The sequence below is a fragment of the Falco biarmicus genome, chromosome 1 (genome assembly GCF_023638135.1).
Source record: "Falco biarmicus isolate bFalBia1 chromosome 1, bFalBia1.pri, whole genome shotgun sequence".
Lineage (NCBI taxonomy): Eukaryota > Metazoa > Chordata > Aves > Falconiformes > Falconidae > Falco > Falco biarmicus.
The window spans coordinates 124,476,463-124,501,068 of NC_079288.1; the positions used below are offsets into that span (position 1 = coordinate 124,476,463).

At 36.5% G+C, this 24,606-nt stretch overlaps 1 long non-coding RNA gene across 2 annotated transcripts in view; it reads right to left on the reverse strand.

Moving 5' to 3' along the window:
- The window catches only part of LOC130143954 (uncharacterized), a 631,756-nt gene that overhangs the window by 265,541 nt on the left and 341,609 nt on the right, over positions 1–24,606 (reverse strand). For both annotated transcript variants that reach the window (XR_008819941.1, XR_008819942.1), the window contains exon 4: positions 9,931–9,996. This is a non-coding gene — a long non-coding RNA (uncharacterized LOC130143954). The remainder of the gene's footprint in view (positions 1–9,930; positions 9,997–24,606) is intronic.

A 24,606-nucleotide genomic window follows, 5' to 3' on the forward strand; every position in this document is an offset into this window, starting at 1 on the left:
TAGCATGATGATTTTTAAAGATTAAGTCTCAAGAAAGAAAAAAGTGGTTTCCTGGTTTTAGAAGAAAAGACCTCAAGATTGCAGTTCAGACAATGGATTAGTATAGTCTAGGAGGTGTCTTTTTAATAAAACACCTGGTAGAGATCTATGTTGCATTTATACTAAGCTTTATAATACTTGCCTTACAGTATTTTGAATTTAGGGGAAAACATTTCTTTTTTGTGTTACAGGTGCAGGTACCTGATTTTGTAGCTTGGCTCGCACTAATTAATACCCATACATCCTATTATAGGTTTTTTACGTACTAGAACCCCAACAGCCTTGACATTTGAAATACTTTTAGAGAAAATTTAGATTTCAGTCACTGTTTTTCTTCCAACTTTGCTTTAAAGAAAGCCAACATCTAAACAGTAGAAGCAAATAACTTGTGTAGTTTCTCAGTTTTGAGTAAAACTAGAAGTCTATATACACTGAAGAAAAGAACCAAATTTGTTGTTTTGGGGAATTAATTTGTGTATATATTTTCTGCAAAAATCTAATTAAATAAAATCTATTTAAACTCTGACATTTCTTTCTCACAAATCTCATAATTAATCCACAAGACTTGGTGTGAATCTGAATCTAGTCTTCCTGTAATGCCCAACACATGAGATCAGGAAGCAGGGAAACGTACTCAGGAACATTTCAACAGGGGTTCAAATCACAGCTGAAGCAATTCAAGGACTATTTTGCTGCTCGAGCTCCACAATTGTGTGAGTTGGTGCAATAAGTAGTACTGGACAGTACCAGCTAAAAGAACAAATATGACAACGAGGACAAGTCCCCGTTAAAAGGTTACAACCACTAACAGGAGTGGCTCCTCTTCAGTTGTTACTGTCACCTCGAGATGGTCTTTACCTCTATGCGTACAGTGCCTTGCCAAACCATAATGCCACCTTGTTTGACATAAGGAAAGAGAAATGGATTGCTCTATACATCATTTGCAAGCCTAGACATGTCCACTTAAATTGTGGTAAAAAAACCCCTTTACAATAGTTACTTGACAACTTTGAGAAGAGGCTTATATTTGTTGTATTGTAAACACTGGTCTCCTCATAAATAGATTTTAAATTAGAGATTTACAAATGATAAATTTTCCTATTCAGCACACCAACTGACCAGTGAGATACACAAAACAAAGATAACTCCAGTGCATGTGTAATGGAACTTGTAATAGTCAAAATGAAATACCCACAACATTACTTTTTGCTTTATTTGAAACTAATTTAATTCTACAGTTAAGTGGGGTTTGTTTGGTTTCGTTTTTATTCCAGTAAGCCTTTAAATCTTTTAAACTGGATGATAAATCCCAAGTGAACATTTCATTTAGCATAAAATCAGAAGACTGTCAAAATGATGCATTTTCTCAATAACTATTTGCAAATGAAAAGCTAGGCAGTTTGTCGATCTTTTCCCTTCCCTGTAAACTGCACCAGCTCATAGGATGAAATCACCCTGTGACAGGGACCTCATATTTCAGTAGACTTCATATTTAGCTTAGTTCTTCTTCCAAAGAACCTATAATATTTCCTTTGTGTTGTGTTTTTTTTTTTTTTTTAATTCCAGAGGAGCTTGTTGAAACTGGGACATACATTAATCCTCCATAGAATTCCATAGACTTGAGGTGAAAATTCTGCCCTTAGCAATGTATTTGTCTCCTAAGACCTTTTCCCCTCTACCTGACAATTAGTTTTTCCTTCTGTGGAGCTGAAGCAGCTTCTTGTTCTTGGTAACTGCTGTTGTTATGTATTGAAATACTTTGGGAGTTTGTTAGTAGTTTTCCTATGCAGGTAATATTTTTAAGTTATTTGGTATACATGGATCTTCAATGTACAAAGCATTGAAAACTCACGGATATAAAGCAGACAGCTTTATATCCGTGAGTTACATAATATACAGAATACATTATATATAAATATGCATTTATAGAATATATAAAAAATAACAAATGCATAAAAACATGTGTTAGGCATTGCATTGCTGATACTTCATTTCTGCCAAGACTGTGAAATATGGGTAGGAAGTGGGCTAACATAAATCCACTTGCATGAAGAGAAAGAAAAGTGGGAATTTTTTTCTATTTAATCCATTCTACAAGGTTTAATTTTCAAAATCCCATACCAGAGGCCACATCAGTTTTGGTTTAGACAATTATCTTAAACAATGTACTTTAGACAAAAAGTCCAATTGTTCTTTAGAAGATTAATGTATTCAAAACTGAGTCAATATACAAACAGCGATCAGAAGTTAAAAAAGAAAATCACAGAAAACCCCAACAAACACCAGACCAAAACCCAACAAAACCTGAAACCAAAAGAAAAAAACAAACAAAAAAAATTTTAATGAATGGTCAACAGATAAACCTTACAGTTTCAGAATTATCAATCAACTTAACACAATTATTACATCACTTCGTATCCTGGGTAAATAAATGTTGGTGCAGCAATTATGTAGTCGCAAAGCAAACTTTCGTGTCCCAAGGCTGCTTACAGACAACCTGGCACATTCTGAGTAGACCACTTCACAGTGAGTTCCGCATAGCTTACCATGGTTACAATACAAGTAAACGGCAAAAAATACTGGGAAGAGAAAATACAACTCAATGCCCAACTAAAATTAGTGTTCCTTTACATGTATTTTAGAAGGCTGCCAGCATTCTGTAGGCTACTTTTAAACAAGTCACTTAAGACAAATGTTAGCATTTCCCTAACTCTAAAAACAAAATGCAAACTAAGAAGCAAAAAAGCATTTGTAGATTATGTATATTAATAATCTATTTTAAAGATAACCAAGATCTAGTGTTACCTCTATAGAAATTTTCAGGCATGGTAAGTTATAAACCATTATTAACCTAAACACATAGTAGTGAATTGTAACCTGAATTCTGCTATTAACTGTTAGAGAAGGCACACTGCCCAATTTAAAGCACCACTAACGTAAAAATCTTGTTAGCATAGTAATAATTAAAGAATATGCTGAAAACAAAAATAAGGATAAGAAAAAAATACTTCATTAATAGCTCAGTTAAACTGTAAATCTTTTGGAAAATATAAGCAATACTTGGTTATTTATATTCACAAGTAGGTATTCACACTACCTTTCATTGATATCTGTATGCATACGCTGTTGATAAGCAGCGTCTTACAGAAAAACTGCATTACCTGCGGACAAAGATCCAGTACCACTCACCAGCTCAGTAATGCAAGGTCATTCTAATTACCTTCTCCACACTTTATTCTCCCCTCTGTGGCCCTAGTAATCATGAGGAGTCTTTGAAATGCTGATGCAGCGTTATACTGATTCATTTTAAAATATACTGTATGTAATACTAATCATTGGAACTGCATATTGGATATTTGCTGAGGTTATCTTTAAAATTATTAGGCTACATACTATGAACAAGGCAAACCCACACATTTGAATGCCACACAAGCAGTATTTCCTGTTACTAACAGGAGAGAAAGGTATAATAGTTTCTAAAATGTCCAGCTGTTGGACTAATTTGTTGAAGAAATAAATAAATCTGTCTCTAGTGACTGCAGGGGATTTATTCATGCTTCCTGGTGAAGTTCAGGACCTTGGTACAGGAGAGGTGCTAGGAGCTCTCCAGGCAAAGCCACAGTTTTGTACTTCCCATCTTATACTTTATACTACAGTGTCAAGTAACTAGCTTTTATGATCCCTTGATTTGATAGGATTCTCTATCCATTTGACACCAAAAAAACCCTTCTGCACTAAACAGGAAAGTGCACTCCACCAGAATACGGTCGTAAAAATATTCCCCACTTAGAAAAAAGAGGAAAATTGTAGACTGTTCTGGGTATTCTGCAATAGTGAACCTATTTGATGTTTGAGGAAAAGCAGTGTCAGATGATCTGAAAAATATCAAAATCTCATAATTTAACTTGACATTGTAGCTAATGGCTAAGCATTAAAAGTGACAACTAACACACACTGTAGCATGATTCCCATAATTGCCACTCTGTAACAAAAGGCTTGCAGAAGGGAGGCAGCAATTAAAATGTATTTTTACTACAGCAATCTGAAATAATGCTTTTTTAATTTTTTTTCTGCGGTGATATTCATATGCAGCAAATCAAAGGCCTGCCTTGCCCAGCAAATGGTCCTCTCCCCCATCCAACAAAAAAAAAAAAAAAAAAAAAGAAAAATTGGCCCAAAGTAGATGCCTGGAAAGTGCATAACAAAATATATATCATGCTTGCTTTACTGCTTTGCCACCAGCCATCTTCATTTAGAGCCTTTCCCAAGATGGAAATCTTTTTTGTTTTGGTTTTTTGTGTTAATTACCTCACAGTTCTTAAGGCAAAGTTTATTTTATGCTAATCTGTACATGTTAATGGAAGCAGAAATTGATGTTAATTTTAAATTGTATAGGTAATATTTTGAGTAATACATTTGTGTCCCATTCAGTTTTGCAGCCAGCAGCGGCTTTTATGGTACAACAAGCAGTGCTCCCGACAACAATGTCTTTTGAAAATTTTCACTGATATATATGTTCCAGTCTACATTTCGATGACAAGAGGAAAATATTTTGTGCTAAACAAGAATGACTTTATTTGTAATAGCAAAAATGTACTTTTACATGCATAAACTATGAGCAAGAACATTCACTATACGAGTTTATTACTATTTACATATATGGTTTTTGGACCAGTGCTTTTCCCTACTATCTCTTTCCTAAAAATCTGGGGACCGCCCAAGGTGGGGGTTGTTTGCGTGGGTGCTTTTTTCTATTTGCTATGTAGAAGCTCTGTGGTAGCTTAATGCCATCTTAATTCAAGATAGAAAGATAAATTAATTATATTTCATTTCAGTCTTTTTGACACAGATTTCCCTGTAATGGAGCAGCTCATTGCCCCCTAATTAGGAAAAAGTTCCCTTGCTAGAAGAGTGACCGTCTGCCCAGCTTTAGTCAGGACATAGGCTACAGTCTCACAGAGGCATTTTACAATCTCAAGCCTGACCCCTCAACTCCTGCGTGACCAGAATCGCAGCTGTAATTATCAAAGCTTAGGCCAACCCTCTTACACAAGACATTTGTGCTTAACGTAGAGGCTGGCACCTAGCCCAAGTCACATGCAGAAAGCCAGTTGCATGAGTAGTAAGTTCATCAGAATGTCAAAAGATACAAAGTGCTTACACATTGGACTATCTTGTTTATAGCGTGGACCTATTTTCAGTCAAATGAATGAGTGAAAAAGCCTTATGAAAGAAAAAAAAAAACCAGCAAGAACAGTTACTCTGGCCTCTCATTCACTATCTATTTGAAAGAATTTCAGTTGAAAAAACAGAAAAAGAAAAGGAGAGAGGTAAAGAATGGTCTGTGGGTTGACAGATTCAATTTTATCTTCAGACCATAGATGGTCCTTATTAGTCTAGCACCTGAAACCTTTTAAATTACTGATTGTACAGAAATGCATGTTGTGACTGATCTGAACAAATGCACTATTAGTAAACAGCCAGGTATCACCTCACTTTCTACAGCTATCCTGTGCTAAAGTCCCTGTGCGTATAGTTACATATATACAGAGAAGTACATTTTATATGTGCTGGATACACTCCTCAATGTTTGGTTTACCTTTGCTAGAGTTAATTGAACAAAGTAAAAGAGAATCAGCCAAAAATTTTATTCCCGTTAGAACATGAACTTAATTAATTCTCCTAAGACTGATAACACTTTGTTCTCAAACAAGAATGCAAGTATCTTCTCATAAGTTTGAATGCTCACTATCCCATTAAATTCCAGGCAGCAAACAGACAACGTTTTGAAGGAAACTATACCAGTGGCTAAAATAATCAAGGTATACATGAAAGTGGTAAACCAGAAGAGAATAAGACAGAAAAGATATTACTACAATTCTGATATTAAGGCCAACTGATCTTCTAAGAGTATCTTTTATGTTTTCATTTTCTTTGATCTGCCAACACCAGCTTTTTGTTTGTTCTTCCAGTTTAATGTGTTCTGTGCTAGTTGAAGAGCCTTTTAGTTATGACCCTCATTTGTGAAAGTAACCCTTGAAAGCATATCTTCCAGACTATCGCCATAATTTTGATTCCATGCTAACAATGCTTCTTTTATGCAAAAAAGCTAATCCCCCCCCCCCCCCCCCCAATCCACACGCATCATGCACTCATCTCAAAGCTCATCTGGTTCAATAGTATCACAGGATCTTTTTATCAGTTATTGCTCTAAAAAGTCTCACCTAAGTGAATTGGAATACACTATTTTACATTTTTAAGTAAAATAAAAGCAATGTCCCCAAAATGACTGACATTACTATATTTAAATAATAAACTTTCTATAATTATTGTAGTGTTCCTTTTAAGGGGCCTGTGCTTCCGTACACTGGGCTTACATGTAACAACAGGGTTTTGAACTGTGCAAGCACCAGAAATAGATGGGTTACATGGGCAGACAGAAGTAAAATGCATTCTGTAGAAACAAAATGGATTACCCAGTTTCCTCACATTTTAGAGATGCAAAAATCAAGGGAGAAGCACTTTCATGTCCACACTGTGACTCTTCAACCTTGAGATAACAAACTTTCTAATTTTTTTATTGGTAGCTAAATCTGTACTATTAAAAAAAGGAACAAAAATCTCACATGAATTATTCCCACCCCTTCCCCTGGCTCTGATTCAGGGTGAGCTGAGAACTACAGAGAATTCTTTACACATTTTACCAAAGATAATATAGCAAATTACTGGAGAGGAAAAATACCTGAAACACCACACAAATAGAACTGAGAGATGTACATACCAAAAATAAATAATAAAAAAACCCAACAAAACCAAACCCAAAAACCAAAACAACAACGCACAAACACACACAAAAACAAAAACCAAAAAAACCACCAAAACCAGGCATTAGAAAGATCAGAATTTATAGAACTTTAAAACATGGAAGATACAAAAACTGAAAAAAGTTTGAGTAATTTTACTAGCATAATGCAGTAATGGTGGATGGTATCCTTTTCTGACATTTCTACCAAAATTTCATGTTTCCTTTTCCAGGGGATACAGTGAATTTGCCCATTCAAGTATTTAAAACTGTTTTTTCAATTATACTCCCACTGAGAAAACTTCCAAGGCGGCATCCAAACCCACTGATTTTTTGAGGTTTTGATTACAGTATAATCTGTTGCTTTCTCTTTATTTCTGAATATAAGGCTACTGATTCAATGAAAGCCAACCATCTACAGTATTGCATAACATACTGAAAATGCAATATCCCTTCTAGTATTCAACTTTCTTTAGTTAAACAATGAGTATGCATAAGAATAGTAATCTAAAGAGACAGCTAGATAATGGGTTCCCTGCTGTTCATCTCCTTCAAGTCATAGGGTATTTTACACAGGCAAAAAATATAACTGAATGCAGAAAACAAATAAAAGTTAACCTTAGTTACTGGAGCAATCCTCAAAGGGTCTCTTTAAACAAAATGGATTAGAATTGCTGAGTTTTCAGGATAAACTATAACTGGGCCTCTAGATGTTTTAAGAATCGGGGAAAGAAGGGGACAGAATTGCTTCGCTATCATTTCTTCCTTTTTTTTTTTTTTTTTTTAGTCTATGCATTAGACATTGGAATATATTCCTGAAAAGCCACCTAAAATATTTATGCATAATAGGATTTTTTCCACAAAACAAGATTTCTTTACTGGTAGTGAGGCAAGAATATTTCAGTATCATGTTGTAGGAAAGCAACAGAGTCCTCCCTTTTTATCCAAAAATATTCAAGGGATAGACCTGTAAGCCATTAAGCAGAATATGGATCTTCATACCCAAGATCAAATATTGTCTGTTAAGCAACTCCTATGAACCCTGAAAATGCATTTGTCCCCATGTTGGAACAAAATATCACCTCTACATCTAGCAGATGTTTTCATCTTTAGTATTTCTTCACTGCTTACAGACAAGTGGTATGCCTTGGCTCAATCATGCCATAACATTTGGTGACAAACATATTTCCCCGTTAAAAATAAAAGCTAGTATCAAGGAAGAAAAAAAAAAAAAAAAAAAAGGTACCACAAAGCTCTAAAATGAAAACCTAATTCTTCCTATCGATTTCTCCGCAAGACAAGTCCCAGGTTTTCTTTGGAAGAAACTCAACTACTTCAATAAACACTGTCACGGTAGGGTTATGTGCTCCCACCCGCTCACTCCCAATCTCATTTCAATTACACAAATTAGAAAACAAAGCCTGAACACCCTCGGCATATTTACAAAAAATAATAGTATCACGTCATGCAGAAAGACCATTGCTCGCCGCACAGACCACACTGCCATCAGGAAGCCAGTTTAAACAAGTTTGCGATGATCAGGAGAGATGCAGTTTGCATTTTATGTAAATATTTGTAGAGATCCTTCAGAAGGTCTCTGCTGCTTTCAAGTACAACAGACCATCAGCAACAAATAATAAATCTTCAAAAAAACCCACCACCCTATAAGAAGAAATTGATGTGGGAAAGGTTATGAAGCCTTTCCTAAAACGCTGCATCTTACATCAGTCCAAGATTTTCATGTTGCAGATTAGTCTGATTTCTGATCCCTCCATGCACTGTCCCCCACTCCCAATACCACTGACTCTTCCGTTAAAAAAACAGCGAACCATTGATTCTACATCAATTTATATACACACCAAAATTGCTGGAGATAATTTTATTAAATAAAGAGATATACTAAGCATCCTTAAAAAGTTTAATTAGATTTTTATCTCAACTCATCGTACCACAGCTTATGGAGGTGGATGATTAGTATAATTGGTTTTGATACCTCACAGGTAGAGATTTAGTATTAAGTTAAAAAAAACACCAAAAAACCACCAACAACAAAAAACCAAAACCCACCACCAAAAATAGACTGAATAGTACAGTTCTGTAATGACACTGATTGTTACAGACCCCTCCAAATACTACAGGGCTTATTTTTATGATCTTGTCCAGACATTGCCCCAGGCTGTGATGTCCTTAGGCCAGAAACACCAACTAGCAACATCCCACTCTGCTTCTCAGTGCAAGACTGCCTGTTTCCCTCCAACAATGCTTATTTGATGTCTAATAAAATCTGAAGCCAAAATGGAAGCTAATAAAAGATAAACTTCCCAAATCAATCCCTTGGTGATAAACACAGCAACCGGAACGCATTTACTTTTATGTTCAATAGTACAACAGGTATGTGTTTAAAATTCATCTACAAAGGATATAAAGTCTTAACATACACAGTAACTTCACTGTGCATTGTTTTGAATGGAGACTGTTAACAGCTCTTAAAAAGAATAGTGTTTTCAGGAAAGAGAATGAAGACTTAAAAATGATAGTTGATGACACGTGTCCAACGTTATTTTTAACCCTGGCTGCAAAAAACAAATGCAATAACCAGGAAATCACTTATCATGAACCAGTTCTGTACCTTTGTTTACTCTTTCAGAACACTGACACTACGAACATAATATCTTTCTTCTTTCCAGGTTTCCTGTTACCCATTAAAACATAGTAAAACTTCTTGTAAAGATATAATGACTATTCCACTATTTTCTAATAACTTAAAAAATATTTTATAAAAAATACAATTATGGTATTCAGTGAAAGCACTAAGAATCACAGCCAAGTGAAATAGAAGCCTTTACTCCGATTTGGCTTTCCTTTTCCTGAAAGATAAATGAATATTCTGAAGAAGAATCATCTGAAACAGACACCCTACTTGTAGAATTTCCGTATTGCCTGTAGCTGGTAGTCATAATGGTTTTCCAGGACACACTTAGAGTAAGCATCAAAGACTTCTAAAAAACGTATTTATTTAAAAAAAAAACCAAACAAAACCGCACACAAGAAAAAAAAAAGAAGAGAAGTTATAACATGTAAACACTTACCGTTACTTCCTTGCTGTAGAATCTATGTTCTCAATGAAAGCATGAAGTTAGAATTCAAATTATTGCCTGTTGAGAAGTCAAAACAACATGAATATGTTAACTTAATATAAAATAAACTTTTAATTGCAATAAGAATCTTTTTGTACCATAAATAAGAAATATACCCACAATAAGATCTATATTTCCTTTTATTTTTGTCTCCCCTCATGAATTAAGAATCACAAATGCAGGACAAGTGGAAATTATGTCTTAATAGAGACACTGTCACAGAATGAGCTAAGAAATGCTGCCTTGGGACCATAGGAAAAAAAATAACAGTATTTCAGAGTGTGAACAAATAAAACCCCAATAAATGAAAAACAAGCTCTAACTCATTCTAGTACTCCAGTAGTAGACACAAGTTATTACAGTAAGGACACATTCTTTTATTCCTGGCAAAGTAAAATTCAAAGATTAGGACCAGATAATAAAGATATGCATTGGACATAATTCTGGTGACGTTTAAAAACATTGAAATCAAGGTCACAGTACCACCAGTTCATCACTTATTCCGTTAGACTTATCAAACATATCGTATCTGAGAAAAATATAAATCTGATCAGATTGCCAATAACAGTTCTTACATGTAAAGCTAGTGATCAAATACTGCAAAAATGGGTTCTCTTCCATTGTTATATTCCAGTTTTGACGTAAAAAGGGTATCGCTAAAGCAAAAAGAAAATAAAGAGAAGCAAACGAAAAAGCATTTCGTATCATTTATTGTACAGGTAATCCTACTTGTATTTTCCCTTCTTTATATGGAAATATCAGTTTCTAGTAACTGAAATAGCAAACATCATGATTTTTTTTACACATTGACCAAGTCGGGCCTTGAAGATCCCTGAAAGCCGTTAAGCCCACAGATAACTGTTGTAATGCATAAAGTGCCTCTGAATTCTTAAAGTGACTCCTTACATGCTCCAACAGAATGAAAAATCCATGGCCATGTGCCCTCAGCTATTAAGACCCCAAAATTATACAACCAATGAAAAGGTAAGTTGTAATTCTAGACGAAAACTATCTTTTTTTTTTAGACCTAAAATAATAAGTATGTATTTACAGCTATTAAGATATCTTAGCTCAATTGTTACTCCATTTTCCTGCCTCCTCGTGAGAGTTCTAGGATTATTTAGAGAGAATAGTGTTTTGCTTTAAACTTCACCAGCATGTTACATACTTTATATAACACTTAAGCTGAGATTGAATACAAAAGGTGAGATACAGTTATCCTGCAAAAGAAACACTTTATTGGAAGGTTTATCAAGAATATAACTGAGATGAAAGAAAACATGAAGTTCTATCTGGCCTCCAGATCAAAATGGAGAAAACAGTAAGTTATACTAGGAGAGGCTTGGATAAAAGACTGCAACCAAGTATAGACCAGCAGAACTTTGGGCGAGTGTCAGGATAAGTGCATAGTAAGAAGTAATAAATGAAAGTCATAACATGCTCAGCAGTGAAATTAAAATCTTCTCTATTTTTTTTTTTCTTTAAACATTTTCCACTATGAGAAAACCTAGAAACAGCTTGCAAAATGAAAGGCCATTTTAAATGCTAGGAGTATTGAGGGATTAGGCTTCTAAAACATAAAAGTGAAGTCATCTTTTATTTTCTTGTACATGTTGAAAAAACATATAATATGTAATAACTCACATCATACACAGTGTTTTTTTCAAATATTACTCAGTGATATTCATTCAGATCATGCAATTCAGCCAATTAATAGATCACTGTTTCCAGATTTGCTAGGTCATTATAACAGGAGATGTGGTATGGGTTAAGATGCCTGAATGAAAACCAAACAACCTCTGTCTCTCAAATCTTAGTGTTTATACCTTAGAGTATAGGGGGAAATCACTGTGGGGACTTCATTCTGCTCCTTGTCCCTGTCTTCCAGCTCAGGGACATGAGTACCCTGAAGGAGCTGGTCTTGCTGTTAAAGACTGAGGTAAATAAATAAGTACCTCAGCCTTTTCCTCATCCTTTGACACTACGTATCCCCACACATCCAATAAAGGATGGAGATTATTCTTGGCCCTCCTTTTTTTTTTTTTCGAATGTATTTGTAAAAACATTTTTTGTTATCTTTTATAGCACTGGCCAACCCATTTTATAGCTGGGCTTTTGTCTTTCTAATTTTCTCCCTACATAACCTCGCAACATCCTTATAGTTGTGCTGAGCTGCCTGCCCCTTCTTCCAAATGTGGTAACTCTCTTCCCTGAGTTCCAGCCAAAGCTCTCTGTTCCGCCAGGCCAGTCTTCCTCCTCACTGGCTCATCTTTCTACACATGGGAATAGCCTGCTGCTGTGCATTTAAGGTTTCCTTCTTGAAGAATGCCCAGCCTTCCTGGACCCCTTGGCCGTTCAGGACTGCCTCCCATGGGACTCTGCCAACCAGGCTTCTGAACAGGATGAAGTCTGCTATTCAAAAGTCCAGGGGAGCAGTTCTGCTGACCGTCCTCCTTACTTCTTCAAGATTCAAAATTAACAAGTCTTTACTAAGAAAAGGAGAACAATACAGCCTAGAAGCTGGACCTGACCCACTGGCAAAATAATGTTTTCAGTTTTCAATTAAGTTTGTTATTCTATTTAAACCTTGATTTCCAAATAAAAGCTTTCTGCTTGAATAGGAGCAGCATGACATCAAAACTGTGCTAAGCAGATGTTAAAAATCACGCTTGGAAATCAAAACACTTTGCAGTAACTGCTAAACATCAGTTTATTGCCTTGAATAGGAATATTAATAAGCTACCTTTCAAAGATGTTTATCCCAGAAGACATGCTCAACATTAACCTCAGAAATCAACTTGTTCAAACCTGATAACTTCGAACATTTCTCCTGCTAACCCAGTGGCTGGAACAATGGATCTCTGCTTACGCTCCTGCACTGACAAGCTTCAGACCTGCAGCAGGTGTCAGAGCAAAGCAACCATATGACTGGTATTTGCAAATATCTTCTACTCTATTGATTCAAGAAAGCCACTGCTAAAGCTTTCCTTGTTTACTTGTCTTAGTGAAATTCTGGACCTGTACATATAGTTACTTTGCTTTTTGGACTACATTATAGACTTGGACTGTAACATACAGATAGCTGCCTTATTACAGCAGAATAATAATAAAAAATAGCTCACAGCCAAGAATTCCATAAGCTATATAAGTGACAAACAATATACAAATCCAACATACTTTAAAAGCATCCAAGCTGTATCTACCTGGGACTGACTTCATGTGGTATAAGGGCCTGATTACAAGATACACCCAGCTGAAGTAGAATTAGAGAAGTATAATGTGTGCCATGTTACATTTACCCCTTTTCACCATAATAAAAAAAATAACAAAAAAAAAAGAGTAAAAAAAAAAATCTTAAAAGTAACACAATTGTACACAAGGACTAGGAGACACACTGTGCATTAATAGAAGCTCAATCTATTTTGCCTATCAATAAGATTATGAGAAAAATAATAGCAACATAAGAAAAGATGACTAATATTGTTGATATGCTTAAAGCATTTATGTCTAGAAAGAGAAGTTAAATGAAGTTTAAAACCTGGATCCAACAGAATAGGATAATAACGACCGGAGTGTTTGATCAAGTTGTTGAGAAGGTACTCCATCCATCTGGAACTTACATCAATATGAGATCTTTTCTCATAGTTAAGCTTCAACTCAGTGCTAGAACTTCACGTGGGAATTACTCAGGGTACTCCTCTGATAATCACATGGGCCATTTTGTCATTACTTAACACACCTCTGCCAAATGAAGACATGTTACCACATGAGAGTTCTATGTAGAGCTGTAAAAATAAATCCTCAAACCTCACAGCTCTCCAGCTGCAATTCATGAGTGTCTAAATTATGTAAAATTGATAGTACTGGCACATTTCTAATTTGTCTTCCTTCATCTCCCAAACCCTTTGCAACTGCATTTCAACTCTTCCACTTTAGTTTCTGTAAGATATGGAAGTTCTGGTTTGCTCTTTGTGGCTGTCACGGGTCATTTCAGTGCACCTCTGAACAGAAGTATGCACACAAGCATGTAAGTAAAAAAAGAGCCATCAATTGCTCCGAGACCATGTCTGGACTCTTATTCCAAACATATATTTGATCACTAACTCATTAACCACCATATAAAGTAAAACAACCAAAAAAAAGTTCACACTCAGGTTTTTTTAGAAGATACATACACTGTAAATAAGTTCTCAACTAAAAAAAAAGCCAAAACAGAAAATTAGAAGCTGAACTGTAAGAACTTACTTCCAATTTTACAATACATATCCTCCAAAATAATTGCTTTTCACAACTAATCTGTGCAACAGAAAAACATGTTAATATTGAAGGTCTGCTTTGAAGAAACCAGCTGGCGATCAGGTATTCCAAAGTAATTAATTATCACAATATCTAGTTAGTAATGAGTTACCCTTTTTGAACCTTTGTATGACAAATTGCTCACGTACACCTTGATGTGGAATGCAAAGCACAACGTAAAACTTGCAGCTTGCTGGTAGAGATGCAGCAAGGCACTATTTACCGACAGGCCAAGTAGAGCTGATAGCACTGCTCTAGTAGAGAGATACACACATTTGTAAGACTGAAACAATGGTTACTTTAACTAAATGGCCAGACTATTTCCAGGACAAAAACCAATATAAAAAGAGAACTTAAACTGAAAGACTGAACCTGCCTGTGAGGTTTGAGCAGACCGAAGAGGAAAATTGGGTCAAATCCCTCATTGCCCCTTGCCCAAAAGGGAAAGCAGGACCCCTGGAGATGAGGCTTTCAACAGAACTTCAGCCTAACTCCATCAAAACCATTTATTAATTTCTACATTTTCTAAGCTTTGTAACTGGCTTGTCTATTTTGAATCCTACGTAAAAGTACTCTTGCACAGCCACATGAACACCAAGACTTTCCTCACCTAGGGCAGCTGTAAGTCTGCAGATTACAGCAAGTTTTTTTGTATTAAGACATAACATAATAATAATATGTATTAAGATACCAAGGTGCACACAGCATGCTGTTCACACAGGCTTGAAACACAATAAAAATGTGCTTTAAAAGAAGGAGTTAACCATAGAAAAAACAATTTCTTCCCTCATGTCTGCTGCTGGCAGGACTTTGCAGCAGGCAGCTTGCTAGGTTGCTGGTCAAAAGGTATCAAGTTAATACGTATCCAATCTTGAACTTGTGGATATGAAAACATACACAAAAAATCATGCAGAATAAGAATTAGTTCATATCCATTTGAAGTTGCTAATTATTATAATATTAAACATTACTAATTTATCACTTCATAAAAACTTAACAGATATTTAGTACTTTTGGGAGATCCCTTCCATGACAACTGTACAAACACACGAAGAACAAAGGCAGAAAAAATACTGGTTTAAGGGACAATGAACTAAATCTAAAAAGCAGTAATAAAAGCCTGCAATGGTCAGCAAAAAACTTCTATAGAAATCAGTTTTATATGGTAAATCATAAAGAAGTGAAACTTTTATTATGCATAGGCAGTTTTTATCACATTTGTCCGAACAAAGGTATGTCCTTACGTGATAGGACACTGAAAGGAAAACTTCACTCTATTTCAATACAGGTCCCACTTGTGCTTCAGTCATATTTTACATCTACTCATTTAATACAGTGCCTCAGTCACAGTTAAATTAATTCACAAAAGCTCAAACACAAGGGTAGTGAGAAGCTGAACTGACTGGGTAGAAATTTCTTGGGTATTTTTGAAAATACACACATTGGTAAATGGAAGCAACTAAATATGGATAAACAAAACCAAGTAAATATGACAGAGAAACAATTTTTTAAGCCAAACTATCTAGAAAAGGGCTTGGAACCGCAAGCACATCTTCAGTACAACGTAGAGTACTGAAGAGAAATGCATCTCCTGGACGTTACCAAATCCAAAGATATATATTAGCATAGAAATCTCAGTATAGATCTGCACCTGATCTAACAAATCCTACATTTCAGGGGCAAGGTTTGTATTACTACATATCCATCACATCAGTAAGGCAGGTGTATCATCAGCATGCAATATAATCATACCGCACAGGATCATCAAGGTGCAGGAACTCAGGACAGTAAAGGCTCACATGCCCATCTACCTTCCACTGAATGGTGTCAACATATCCTTGCCTTGTGGTGAGGTGGTTAGTGTTTTTTCTTTTTTTTTTTTTTTTTTTTTTTTTTAATGGGTATAAGTAACACCTTGTGCCCCCAGTTTTTTTTCTCCCTCTCCCCTAAATCACATCTGCAGCTTATTAATTTGCTATTGAAACCACATTACCTACCATCAAGACCAAGCTTATTGCTTATTTTCCCAGGTTTTCACATTTCCACCAGTGCTCCTTTCCCAAAGGGAGAAAGAAAAAGAGGCCTCGGAGGACAGCAACACTTCAAGGATTGTAAGTGAAAAGAATCTCTTCAGTCCTGAAGTAGGCAGCCATCAAAGCGCATGTGGTGGGTTGACCCTGGCTGGATGCCCAGTGCCCACCAAAGCTGCTCTGTGACCCCCCTCCTAAGCTGGGTAGGGGAGAAAATACAACAAAAAGCTCATGGGTTGAGGGACAAGGAGATATCGCTCGCCTGACTCTACTTGGGAAACAATTAATTTCTTATCAAACAAATCAGAGTACGATAATAAGAAAATAAACCCAAATCTTAAAACACCTTCCCCCAATTCCTCCCTTCTTACCAGGCCTAACTTCCAGGCTGGGGTCAGTCCCTCACACGCTGTCTCTGCCGCTCCTGCCCCCTCACGGGAGGGCTCCTCACGCTATGCCCCTGCTCCACCGTGGGTCTCCCACCGGGCCACAAGCCCTGCCAGCAAACATGCTGCAGCAGGGGCTTCCCAGGGGGTCACAGCCTCCTTCGGGCATCCACCTGCTCTGGTGTGGGGTCCTCCCCTGGCTGCAGGCCAGTACCTGCTCCACCGTTAACCTCCCCACGGGCTGCAGGCCGGTACCTGCTCCACCGTTAACCTCCCTGCACTGCAGGGGCACAGCCTGCCTCGCCATTGGCTTCACTATGGGCTGTAGGGGAATTTGTGCAGGGAAACCTCCTCCCCCTCCTTCTGCATTGACCTCAGCATCTGCAGAGTTGTTGCTGTCACATAGTCTCACATTGACCTCAGCATCTGCAGAGTTGTTGCTGTCACATAGTCTCACTCCTTTCTTCTGCTGAAATTTGTTTCACCATTCCCCACCCCTTAAATATGCTAGCCCATAGGTGCTACCACCATCACTGATTAACTCAGCCTTGGCCAGTGGTGGGTCCATCTCAGAGCCAGCTGGCATTGGCTCATGTGACATGGGGGAAGCTTCTAGCAGCTTCTCACAGAAGCCACCCCTGTAGCCCCCTGCTACCAAAAACTTGTCACACAAGCCAAATACAGTGCAATAAATGTGTTAAAGAAAACAACCCACCACTAATTTAGAAAACTTGGAAGGATTGATTACATAAATAATACTTCTAAAAAAAAAAGTTTTCTATTGTATAGGTTAGAGATCCATAGTGTGTCATTTCAAATAGGGTTACAAGAAGCGGAGTTATGGTTAGCAACAATCAGGAAGAAATGGGAAGTGAGAAGAGGAAAGTTCATTTTTTAAAAACATCAAAAAAGAATACATAAAGAAATTTCTCTTTCACTTCTCATGTATCTGACATTTCCAACAGTGTCTCTATACCTTTAGAATGTTGATTTTTTTTTTTATTAAAGAGAGACTGAAACAAGTTTTCTTATAAGGAAGGACTAATTGAAGTGACCAAGCTTTCCATTGTTGCCAGTTGGTTTTAATAACTTTTAAAATCATAGACATAACAGTGAATTGATATTTACTCTAATTTTATCACTGAAGTTGCCTTTTAAGAAAAAAACCCCACACTATTTACAGGTAACTTCCTAATTCACACTCTTTCAGGTGTTTCACATATTTCAGTTTGCTTCCCACCAGGCAAATATTTGTTGGCCAAGTGGCTGTCATCAGACTAAGGAATCGGCTTTTCTGCAGTTTCCATATGGACACCTGCAATTAGAAATTGTGCCCACCAAAAATCACTTAATGTTAAAAATACTGGCTTCTTGCAAGCTCTCACACAGATGTCTTCACTTAGGCCTGAGTATGTTGTAAACCAGCTCATCATTAACATTACATACATAAATGAAGTACAAGCGAATCGCAGGAGAAAACATGGTTTGGTAATTTGTTTTAGCAAGTACAACTGGTTTGCTAGTAATAAGAGGAAAGACCTTTAGAAGGGAATGGGAAAGTATTTAGTTCTTTTTCTTCTTACCTTAGGAAACCTGATATATATATAAATATTAAGAACAGAATGAGATAAGAGAACAAGATGAGATGTGGGAAAATGGGAGTAGAAAGAAAATGACACAAAGAAGGAATTGGGAGGTGAGGTGGAAGTAAAAATGAATGGTGATGAGAATGTGCTCAAGGAGGAAAACATCAAAAAAGTACGTAAATTAAAAAATATAGGGGAAAGAACGAGTTAAGGAACAGGATGGAAAAGGGACTAGATTAGACTTTGGCTGGAAAGAATGGCAAATGTTACAAGGCACAGCGCAAATACAGTGCGAGAATAAAAGAGCGCATGCTAGGAATAGTACCTGAAGCAGCAAGCAATATGCTTTATCTACTTGTTAAGGCTCCGAGGTCACTACACCAGAGGAAGCGAAATGTTCCACAGAGTACCCTAGCCCGGGAAGGACTCCTGCAACATCACTCCTTCACAACTATGTTTATTAATTTAAGAACACTGCACAGAGTGGCTCAGCCCGTTGAAGAAACATGGCCTTTAACCTTCATCTCCTGTAACTAACCCAGCAGTCAGAACTACCTCTGACAGGTCCTGTTTACAGTTGCCTTGCTATTCCCAAAACATTTGTTAGTTTACCAGAATGGTCTTGCAAACAGTTACTAGAGTATAGAGGAAAGCAGGACAACTTAACACACCTTACCTTCATCCCCACACGGACTTCCCTTCTTTGCTATACCCAGCATTTCAGTGCCAATCACCATCACCTGCTTCACACTGAGCACAACTAAGACACTATTAAAACTGTTCCTGTCCCGAATCGTTTGTATTTGGTGTGCTTCATTTGCCAGCATACTCATCTTTCTGTCAAGATCTTCTGCAGTTTGGATAGGCAATGTCTTCCCCTCTGACAGGACTAGTCAGGGGCACAGGGTAAAATGAGGATGCAAAAATTTCCTCCAGAATTCTTCAGGATTTATATACTAAGTTTTACAAAACAAAAGATAGGACCACTTCAGTCAAGTCATCACAGCATCAGCTCCTTTTTTCATGCAAGGTATAAGACTATTTTTAAGCAGTTGGATTTATCATCCAGGCCCCTACCTACCTAGTTCCAAATCCATCAGGCTCCTTTTGTTTTGCTCCACAAGTTGCAAGTACTCTGCTGCTGACATACCATCTTCTGCTCAGTCACAAGTAACACAGCCCTGGTGCTTTTTGCTGACTTTACAGGAGGAGCACATAGGCTTATCGAGATTTTTCCCTCAATCACAGATACCTACTCTTACAGTTTTTTTCATTACTACAGTGCAATCTACATCTTCCTTTCAAATGACTCTTCTTCCAAACTTCTCCTTTTTCTTCTCTGCTAGTTCAGCTTCTTCCCCGTTTTGCAGCCATCTCTACAAATCATGGACAGCCTGTAACCATGTCATCTGCCTGTTCTCCTAAAGAAGGTCAGCACTTTACTTCATTTGTTTTCAGAATATAGCAGACCTCATTTAGAAACAAAACTCTCCAAAGTAACTCAAACAGCCTTATTCCTCTAACTAATAAAAGCAACAAACCCCAGACATGTGCCTCCCTCAGAGCAAGCCCTCAGTGGTCTCCCAAGGTGTACTGGGAAGTGGTCTTCCCAGGTGTGCTCAATCAGCCTTAACTAGTATCCCCTGCTTACTCTCCCTCTCTCATGGTCTTGCATTTGCTCCTCCTTCCCTGCTCCAAACTTTCCAGCTTGACCTCTAATGCAACGCACCTGCCCGACCCAGCCTTCTCTTTGCTGAAATGCCACACCACTGCTCAAGTGCACTGGTTCTAAGACTTTGCGCAGAAAAAAAAAATGGACCCCACAGATAAAGTGAAGTAAGGCTTCATGCTAGATTTGCTTTGCAAGGGCTTAATATAGAAAATATGTTGTCACTGTTATAATAAATATTTTAATATGGTGAGCATGTTTCCTGTAGCAGAATAATAATTTTCCTAATCTACTAGGAAAGGTACTCTTAGGGGCATCAGCTGCGGGGTGTAGCCAGCAGAAGTAGCTGTGGAGATTGCTTGTGCATTACCAGGATGGTCTTAGACACTTTTTTGCTCAGATGTACCACTGACTGTAAACCTTGAACAATGCTCCAGAACATCCTTTCTGCCCAGGCTTCCAATCTTTTCTCCTTTTTTTCTCCTTACATCTTTTTGTTACTTTCTCTTCTCACCATGCTTTTCCTAGTTTGGTGGTTTTTTTCTATGTATTGCTTAAACTATTTATAAAATAAAATAAAAGGAATAAAAAATACGGTATATTTAAGTCAGCACTCCATGACTTTCGGTTTTAGCAACCCTTTTTTCACCTGGGTATTCACACTGTTAAGTCCTTGCATCTTGTTATATAGCAAACTGGAGCCCTGATCTTCACTGAAGTGCAACAGCAGCAGAATTATAATAATAGTTTTGTACTATCTCTTTTTCTGCAGTCATTTAACACAGTTATAACCAGAGTAACACCATTACATATCTATCTCCAGATGCTTTCCTGAGAAAATGCAAACAATAATGTGAAGCATGGCTTACCATTAAACAAAGTGAAAATATATTGTTAGGAAAGAATTACAGTAATGACAGGAAAAGTTGCAGCATAGCTCATCACATTAGTAAAAAGATGGTTTCTTTTACTTTGGATGTAGGAAGGTTGTGGTTTCAGACAGTTACTGGAGTTCTCAGTAGTGGAATTAGGAGAACCTTGATGTACAGACAACACTAAGGAAGTGCGTTCAGTACTGTGGAAAGCTGCTTATGATGTAAGGTTTGAGTTGTTATAGGTTATTCATGTATATAAACTCCCTCCAAGACCGCATATTCGTTCATGTAAACATACTACATTCCTGTAAATTAGAAGAAATTGACTGACTTCTATTCACACTTTCTCCAAACAAAATTCTAGTTTCAAAACAATTCAAATCTATAAAGTTTTAACTACTTCTTTTAATTGTTATGAAAAGAAAAAAAAAAAAGTGCTGAGGCTTTGCTTCCCTGACAATGTCACATATGCAGCTGTGTGCACCTTTCCTTTTTCTGTAGTATTTATAGAAAGTGGATTCCTAGTTTTTCCTCTCTCAGAGCTCAAAAGTCAAATGAAAAAATAGTTTCTAGAAATTGCTTGGGTTCAGAATTTATTCAAGCTTTAATCTTGATGAAAAGAACTCTAATTGTAAATGTCAGTATGATACAAAAAATCAGTTCAAATGGTTTTACATTTTGTAGAATAGTTGTCGTAATGCTCAAGCAGTTCTGAGTGTTCACGGGAAGCTTTTTATCTTTGCAGGTAACAGTGATAGCAATGATAGAAGTTTATAAAATATATGCCAAAAATACTTAGGCTGAACATGGACATGTATTTGAACAGGAAAAAATGAGGAAAAGGCAGTTCTAAGTATCTCTAGATTCATGACGCTTGCACATGTAACTGCTACTGGTTCTGCTTTTCCCTCAATTTGTGACCTCAGGTTTTGTATCCGCACACTGGCATTGACACACTACTAGAAAGAGGTTTAAATTGGTTATCATAATCTATGCTTATTCCTTTGTTCATATCCAGCTCTGTTTACTTGACTACATTATGTATTTCCTAGGAAATTAATCTTACCTAACTTTATAATATCCCATTAGAACCAGAAAATTCAACATAGGTTGCTCTTCCAAATAGATTTAATGAAAAAAAAAAAAATCTCGGTATGTTTTCTGAAGTAGTTTATGCGAACGTTTCTTAATATCAGTGCCAGTAAAAGTTCACTTTTTGTTATGTAAGGTACAATATTTCATCTTACGTACTCTGACCGTCTGTAACGTAGAAGGGTCAGGTCTATAACTTTTATCTTTTTGCAGTTCTATTGCGTTTTCTAGGTTTTTCCTAGTTTCTATATACTACTTCCCATGGACCTATTTCAAAACCTTTATGATTGTACAAAATGCGAGAATTTACCTTTGAAAATTAAACACCACTAGTACAATGGTTCAAAGATGTTTACATTCATGGAATACAGGATGCTTAAGATTATTTTTTAATGCTTGAGATAAGATTAGTAATTGCAACTACAGTAACATCACTTCCTGCATCTATCACAGAATTCTTTCTTTACAGTGAATGTGACAATGAATAGAATGTTACACTGAATAAATATTACTACTAAGCTGTTAAAATGTATTCAGAGATGTGCTACTTTTAGTATTTTCTGAGACTGAAAAGAGTTTTAAAAATGTCTTAATTGTCTATCATAGCTGCTGATAGCCACTATGCAATCGTATGATCAGAAATTAAATGATACTAGTTGAGGGCTTTGTTTATAGAGAAACATGAAAAATCAATTCTAGGGACTTTGTTGTTATTATATGGAAATATTCTCTATTTCCATTCTTACCAACGTCTCTTCTGTATCATAAAAATAATAATTTTGATTTTAAAAACCAGTATGTAGTTTCTGTATTAGAGAGAGACTGAAAAGAAAGAAAACGGAAAAAATACTTGGGTAAGCAAGTGAAAAATACATGAAGTGACCATTTTAATGAGAAAATTTCAAGGCACAGTGCAGAGTTTTAATAAAAAATATGCCAAAAATTTTATTTCTAACACCTGGACTTTAGGAAAGTACTTGGTAACTTTTGCCTATTTAACAGGATTTTGAAATTATATTGTATGCTTTGGAGGTAGTGAAGTAATGAAAAGGTGATTTTCCTAAATGCTGTAGTTGCATTTATTCAAAACATAAATAATAATTTTTAAATTCTGCAAATTAAAATTGCCTTTGACAATGTTATATAAGCTTTGCTGCAAAAATGTATTTTTTTTAAACTTAGAAGAATAATTTTTAAATTAAACTTAGAATCCCTTTTGCTTTCTCAGTCTTTTCCCCTCATATTTGTCCTTCTGTAATTTCTAAATAAATAGTACCAAATATTAGGAGAAAAGAATGAATGAAGATTGCTGATGTCTTTTACGAGAAAAAAAATCTAGTTTCTTTAATTTTGAAAAGTATGCTTATTTTTAAAAAATGATTTAAACAATACTTAATGTAGTCTCTATCTTTTGGTGTAAATGGTTCTGAGTAACGCTGGCTGAGCATTCCCTTGCATGAATTCCTCCTCTAAACCAGATGGCACTATTTTACTTCACACCTATAACCTTTTGAATTAAGCAGCTCTGTTCAAGGCACTCTATTTATCATACTCAGAAGGAATGAAAAGCTAGATCAAATGCATTCTACTACTTTATTTTTAAATGGCTTAATTATTAACTTGAAAGGAACTTCTGTGTTCAAAGTCTGAGAGTTTGTCAGGAGCTTTTCTAGTGAACACCACCTTAAAAACAGAGGTCATGTCTAGAGAGTCGTTTAATTTACATATCTAATCCTGGATTTAGACACAACACATCAACTAACTGCTTCCACATCAGTAGCTTAGTACATACCTGAACCATTAGTATTGCCAAGGAACAGAAAGAATTCTGGTAAACCAACAAAATTAATTCCTTTTCTCATCATGCGGACTGAAATGCCCCATGCTCAGAAGCATGAATTTATACCAAGGTGTAGCAGCAGTGGATTAATCTGGTGAAAGGCAGGTTAAGACTCTGTTCCTTACCGTAGCCTACCTGAAACATACTGACCAGTGTTTTCAGTTACTCTCTTTGACCTTCACACTGAAATGGATGTATGCACTCACTGTCAGTTATAACCCAAAGAGTGCCCTTACCAGATGTCAGACATATGAATGGTTATTTAATCTCGGGGCTTGTGTACGGCTACACCTCTTCAGGACACTTAGTCGGTGAATCCTTATCACAGATTAGAGAATCTGACATATGGATGCTGTGCAAGCGCGGTCACTAGTACAGGATTAAAACCATACTGAGAAGGATTGTGTTTATGTTCACTGAGTTTCTTCTTTAGGAGATACCAAAATATTCTGCAATTTCCAGGAAAACCTCCAAAATTTCCAAATCTTCCCAATTAATCATTGTAAGAGGACTCAACATAAGTTCTTTCATTTGAATGTGAAAGATCTATTTAGGATAGGTACCAAGAAGACAGCTGTATGATCAGGAGCTTTGAGCAACCTGACCTAATGAAAGATGATCTCTAAAAGGTCCCTTCCAACCCAAACTATTCTATGATTCTATGATAGCAAAAAAAACCCCAGTTCTTCTCCTAACATCCTGAGTGTGAGAATGGGGGATACATGCTTCCCATATCCTACCGTTGCACTTGTTAAAAAAATACTACTATACTAAAACAAAAATTACTACCCCTCATTGTCCAAACTGGAATGGAAGGGTTCCTTTTTAAAAAAAGAATAACAAAACCCAGAGTC